The sequence below is a fragment of the Pagrus pagrus genome (genome assembly GCF_965226575.1).
Source record: "Pagrus pagrus genome assembly, chromosome: 17".
Taxonomy (NCBI): domain Eukaryota; kingdom Metazoa; phylum Chordata; class Actinopteri; order Spariformes; family Sparidae; genus Pagrus; species Pagrus pagrus.
The window spans coordinates 25,431,470-25,438,704 of NC_140201.1; positions in this window are offsets into that span (position 1 = coordinate 25,431,470).

Consider the following 7,235-nt stretch of genomic DNA (forward strand, 5'->3'; position numbering starts at 1 on the left):
GAACGTATGTGTCTGTGTACATGTGGGTTAGTAGAGGAAGAGAAAAGAAAAAGAGCTAACGCTCTGAGCACAGCAAGAAGGAACAGCCATGGAGAGACAATACTTGCCTTTCTGTCACCCAGCGGTGGGCGGATGAACTCAGGATGAGAGAGGCTTGGTTCTCTTGACCTGGGATGTGTTTGGTAAACACGGGGCATTCTGTGACTCGTCCAGCAAGGTAAAAGACTGTGGCCTAAGCAAAGGTAAAATCCAAACGTTTGGTTGCTCCCTTGTAGTAACCGTTGCGCAGGTGAAAGCTGATGCTTCCAGCAACATGTTACAATGGGACTGCCATGAAACAGGCGTGCAGCTGTTTTAAGAATCTCTGTGCATCTAACTGCTGCGCCGGAACTGACGATGCATTCAGGTGCTCTTTCATCCAATTGGGAGTGAGATCCAAAGGGAGTTGCAAGCAGGGTAACTGTAGCAACCAGGCACCACCTCCTGGACATTTGGGTTTACACTCTTTCCTTTGCATACCAGGTTTTGTTAGAGCGTGGAGGCTACATTTCGTTTCGGAATGGAGGGGTTTCGCAATGGAGGTGTTTCGGAATGGAAGGCCGTCCCCGGTCCCAACACAATCTATTATAGTTCAAGTCTGTGATCTCAAAACACCTGCAATTGTGTAATTGTTGCACTGAGTGTTGTTCTTTCAAAATGTTTTAATTGTGCATATTTCCATCTACCCCAACTTCACTGCAAATGAGGGAAACCTCAATGATTTTTGAGGATTTGTGGCATCCTCTACCATCAGACTGCTGAAAGATCTCGGAAGCCACGGTAAGGCCCTGTGGAAGACCATCAGAGCAGTCTCAGAGGCGGCTGAAAGAAGCAGCCAGTGGATTTGGCTCAAGCAGAACGACCCATGCTGGGCTCCAAGTACCACTTAAGGGTGAATTTCGGAGGCGGTTGAGCACAGGACACAAGCTGAGGGTTGCAGCGGGCGGAGGGTGTATAGTGTTAAAAGACCGAAACACCCAGTGATGCAAGGGCACACTACTGAAGATGTATCCTCTGCTCAACTGTCCCGGAGTTTTACCCTGGCCAACTGGCACTTTGATATTGTTTCTTAAGTACAATAGGTTGAAATGTGTTGTAGATACAAAAGTGCCTATCAAACATAACACTCTGCTGTGCCTGTGCATAGAATATAATTCATACAGAATGTGACAAGTTGCATATGCTGACACAGCTGCAAGATTTCATAATCACCCAGCTTATTTAAAGTTACAAAATGATCTTCATGGTTTATTTAAACCGTACCTACCTTAAAGCTCTGGTCTACGATCTGAGAAAGGTTTGAAAAAAGCATCCCCCCCACACACACCCCTCCCCTCTGTGCTCCTTAACCCCTCCCCTCCGAGCTCGTATCGCTCTCCCCTCGGAGTCCCGCGACACACCCCCTCCGGCTACAAGCTTTTTTTTTCTTTTTTCTCTCTCTTCAACGAACTTTATACGTCCCGTAACAAGCACCAAGAGCAACAAGCCGGCAGAAACCAACTACAGCCCAGCTTTGAATGCGGAGTAACGATGTCGGATTCACAGATGAAGTTATTACAATGCACGCTGAAACTAACGTAAATCTTGTAAGTCATTACAATGTCCACAGCTAAGCTCCACAGCCAAGCTAGCGTAACGTCATTAGCATGCTACAGCTACGTTACCTTACAGCTACGTAATAAGTTACAACAGCTAAGTTAGCCACTTCTAAAAGTTACTGAGGGCCAAGAGACTAACAGATGCTGCCGCCAGCTTTCATCACAACGATTGCTTCCACATTGTGGCTGAAAAACAAACCCGTGTGAGTCTCGGAGCAACTGTGTGTGTCCCAGCTGCTGTCTGAGTAGCACCAGACAGCAGCTAGGACACACACTCACACAGACCGCGACACAAACGTGCCCGTAAACCGTAATCTCTTGTTTATGACAGATAAGACACACAAATACACACATCGTAACGCCTATATGATAATCCATCATATTGATTTAGCAAAGGCTTCGTTGAAAACAAACAGACAAGACCGGGAGGAGGGTTAGCAAAACAGTTGAGCAGTGACCGGGCGAGAGGTTGTTATGGAGAAATAAATCCGGACAAATAAAATAAAAATCCGGAAATAAATCCGAAACCCCTCCGCTTCGCATTGGGGTTTCACTTACTTGCTGCTTCATTTAGCTGCCACGAGCAAATAAATAGGCTGATTTGGTGTAAACATGTTAGCAATGTTAGCTTGTTGTTAGCTTACAATGCTAGCATAGAGGCTAACGTCTCCGTCGAACAAGTAAACAAGTGTTGACAACACTGCAAAGACAGACACCGTCTAATAACAGAAACAAACTAACGGCAGCTTCACAGTCATCAGCAGCATCAGCATGAAACTTATCTGTGTCACAACATCCACAATAGAGACGAAGGTTACCTGCTCAACAGAAACTCCGCTGTATCAGCACCGGGTCCATATCTTCACGGACCTTTCGCCACCGTTCAAATGATGACCCGATGTTTATTCGGTTTGAGCCCTCTTTGTTTCACACCTCCAGTTTGTGTGTTTTCAGTGACAGACTTTCTTTCTTTGACTCTTTGTCAGTGGGGCGAGCAGAGGCAGCTGAACAGCTCAGGGCAAAACAAACCTCTTGTCCGCTTGTAGTTTCAAATGCGGAAGTGGGTCGGGACCAGACGCGAGCAGGAGCAGGAGAGTGAGCGAGGATTGGATCGGAAAATTGATCCAATAGGAGCTATCCGGGCCGGATGGTTCCTATTGGTCAATTTCTTTTCAGTTTTACAGACACTAGAGAGAATGGATTTTTTTGGTTCCTTTTACTCTTCACATTGTGTGGGTGGTACTATTGGGTCATAACCACCATCTAAATGATGTTATTAATAATAACAAATCTTTCAAATCGTAGACCATAGCTTTAACCATCGATTTTTAGTGGAATTGTATTGAGACCAGTGTGAAAATCTCACTATAGCAAGCATAATAACAATAATTGTGAATATTAAAGGGTATCAGTTTTACATTTGACCCTGAACAGAAACTTAACCACAATTGATAATTCCTATTTGTGCTTAAACTGACCTTGCTTACCCTCAGCTGTCACCACACCAGTGACAGATTGTAGGAAATAGGTTGACAGTAAACTGTTATGTAGGATTTCCCCATGTATGTATTGACTCTTTATGTATAGTGTATATATTTTTCTGTTGAAGACATAGGAAACCCCTCTGAACTGTCTCTTATAGCCCTGATTAGGCTAGAGATAGGGATTCAAAGCATACACTTGAACATTAATGAAACTATACAGGATGAAAAAACCCTGATTTGTTCAATAGAATAGATTAGAATAGAGTCATCTTTCATTTGTTGTTTTGATGTTATTTTCTTGCCCAAAGTAATTCCAAATGCATCAACTCTGCAACCAGAAAGCTGAATGGTTAACCTGCTTTGTCTTCATCATCGGCCCAATGTTCCTTCACCTGCCACATAGATCCAAAAGGGGGGATTGTAGTGGATTGAACACAGAATTATATACAAAGAAACATAACCTCTGACCTTAAAGTGTAACTCTCGCCAAAATGCAACCTAGGCTTTTTTTGTGATTGTACCCAGGTCAAACCTTTGTGTAAAAGCATAATTACGACGAAAAAGCCACTTTTAAGATTTACCGTACTTTCGTTTTCGGGTCAAAATCATTTTCAATTGCATACTAGGGGCAACATAACAGTAGCATCAAAATTGCTATTTTAAAAACACTAAGAAGACTCGACACAACATGAAACTTTGCTCGTAGTATTACCAGGGTCTCTACTAGGGCATTAACAGAAAAGCCGATTTGTCGACGCGTCGACGTCAGTGGCGCAAGTCGACGACCCCTGAGAGTGGTCGACAAGTCATGTTTTTTTGTTTTTTTTTGGGGCAGTGAACAGTGACAACAAATTTGTCTTCAAAATAAGAGCTTTACATTGCATCCCATTGGATTTTAGAGCTTTTAATTTGAAAGTAGCGACCATTCGTAGCTTGCCGCTACACACAACAAGCTGACAGCAGCTACTAGCTGTTTGGTTGTGTCCGCTAGCATCTCCTGGATCTCAGTGGCTTTCCAGTTGCTCATCTTGACGTCCGCGGATGAAGTGATGGACTGATTGCTGTGATCAGCTGTTTCCTGGTTTTAAAACTCTCCGGCTGTGGGCCAGACACACATCCCATGTATGGAGGTGTTCCTCTGCTGTGTCAATGTGATGACATCATCAAACGACGTGTCGACTCGACTTCGACTTTATTGACGGATAAGTCGACTTGAAAAAATCTGAAGTCACTAATGCCCTAGTCTCTACACATGAACACGAGCATTGAGAACATTGTTTGTGTACGCAGAGTTTACTAAAAAGAAGGTTTTTGAACAACTCACGTTAACAGTAGCAGTAGCCGTCCTGCCAGTCGAGAAGAGTCGATCCCCGAGTGCGACGCTTTAGGAGCTTTCCACCTTTACTCTCCTCCATGTTACGCCGCACTCGGGGATCAACGCATCTCGACAGGCAGGACGGCGGCGAGCGGAACAAGCTACTGCTAACGTGAGTTGTTCAAAAACCTTCTTTTTTAGTAAACTCTGTGAACACAAACAATGTTCTCAATGCTCGTGTTCATGTGTAGAGACCCTGGTGATACTACGAGCAAAGTTTCATGTTGTGTTGAGTCTTCTTAGTGTTTTAAAAATAGCGATTTTGATGCTACCATACAGTTGCTCCTAGCACACAATTGAAAATGATTTTGACCCGAAAACTAAAATTTGGTAAATCTTAAAAGTGGCTTTTTCGTCGTAATTATGCTTTTACACAAAGGTTTGACTCGGTACAATCACAAAAAAAGCCTAGGTTGCATTTTGGCGAGAGTTACACTTTAAGGAGGTAGGATGTCAGACAAGGAACAGACCTAAAAAGTCCAGCCTCATCCCACAAGCATTGGAAGAGTAACGACTTTGTTTGCTCCTCAGACAGAGACTACATCCACATAGATCTCTCCAGGGCCATAGAATTGTGGGGATGACCAACATTCCTCTTTGAGTGTGGTGGCCCTGCTCCTCTCCTTTCCTTACCCTACGTCCCTGAAATGGTCAGAACTATCTACTTAAATGTGTGGATACATATAATGTGTTTTAGAACATGTAATCATTTTGATACTATGAAACTAACTCTGCTTCAAAATCTGCTAATGTACAGGATACCACACTGCTATCTGATGAATTTTGGTAAAAGCCTGCCATTTGCTATATGAATAATCATTCATTTTGTAATCTGCTTTTTTGATGTTGTTCTTTTTGACTTTTTAAGACTTTATGGCTCCATGCATCCCAACTCTGTAGCCTGTAGCTTTGTGACTCCTCCGTGGCCTAAGATAGGCCTTGTCTGAGCCTCGATTCATCACCCTGAAGACGCAAGACCAGCTGCTTCACTGAACTTATTGTACAGGGGTTATCATCTGACTGTCTCTGCTCCCATGGATCACTGAGTCTGCTGACCATGCTTGGCACTTTCTGGGAAGTTCATCATCAGCCTATCCATCACAGCAGAAAAGTAGAAAATAATCATCTTCGTGCATTCTGTCTTACAGTTGATGCAGAGCTGATTCTTCAATGATTTTTGCTTTTATTGATCTTATTGAAATATTCACTGATTCATTTTCCTCCTAATTAATCAATCAATTAATTAATTAATCAGTGGAGGTGGCGAACACTTATAATGAGTGCTTTATAATCTCATATATGTGGTGAGAAGGCCAAATATTTTTGCAGGCCAGAATTTCAATATTAGAGAAAATAAAGAACCTTAGAAACCGGGGAAAGGGTGGAATTCAGAGATAATTTATTGCTTTTGTCTGACAACCTTGAGTCAGTGGACACTGTGAAAAGCTTACAGTTCTGAACACCTTCACATTCATGCTAAAAATATGATCCTTAGATTCTGTCTGCGCTGCCTCCCTCTGACTGCATTTTGTCTCAGAGCGTTGTGTTTTGACATGACCATTATCAGTTCACTGCCTCTGTCACAGCCTGCCATTCTGTTCTGACTACAATCAGATAATATGTAGAGCTCAGAGGCAATGTGCCCAGTCTGCCTTACAACAGGAAAATATATGCCATCTAGAAATGTTCTTAAAGGGATAGTTCGGGTCTTTTGATGCGGGGTTGTATGAGGTAATACACTGACTATCAATAAGTACCACATGCAACCCCACATCAAAAACCCGATCTATCCCTTTAAGTTGATGATGTAAAGAAGCGAGCTAATTCTTTGTGTACAAATCATAACCTCCTGGCCTGATTACTAAGCTTTGACTATGATGCCTTCATAATTAATTGTTAAATTTTGGACAGAACCAGGAAAACTGTGAGCAAACTCAATTCTTTTGCTCATTTATAAGATTAACATAACACACAAACCATTTTATTAAAGCAGTGCTTTTAATTTTCTGCTGCTTATTGGGATGACAAACCATGCAGGTGGTCCTATTACTGCAGATGTGATTTTGATAACAATCACTGCATAAACCTTATTATTGCACAGTGCCGAATTATTTTATATGCATTCATGTTAAAATAATTTGATGTTAGAATATTACCCTAAAGTGGCATTAATCAATTTTTGGACACCAGGGGGCAGAAAAAACATCAAGCAAGCAGGCCGCTGTATTGTGGCTAATCTGCTACCTAGGAGCAGCCTACTTTTACACTCATAAAACACATTTGAAATTGTGCTTGAAATATTATGTATATATTAATAATATATTTCATTCCTTAATAATTTTGCTGCTAGTGAATACACCACACACATTAAATGTAATTTGTAATTGATCAAACCAGAGACCCCTTCAAAGTCCCCACAGGGACTGATCCTGGGAATTACTTATTGGCGATATTCATGGGGTAAAAACATTATATACTGGAATATTTGTACTTACCAGAGTACATAATTATACAGACATATAGATATCTCTTATTTAATCAGGTAAGCCCCATTAAAATATGAGACCTGAGACCTGAAATCGAAAACGTAAAATCCTATAGGTGTACTCCAAATACTTTTTAAGTCATGAGCTAAATTTCATCATTTTACCCTGTATGTTTATTCTGAACCTCACCAATCGCTCATTTTGTACTGGACAGTGTTGACATTTTTCCTGAACATCCAAGAGACCCTAAGGA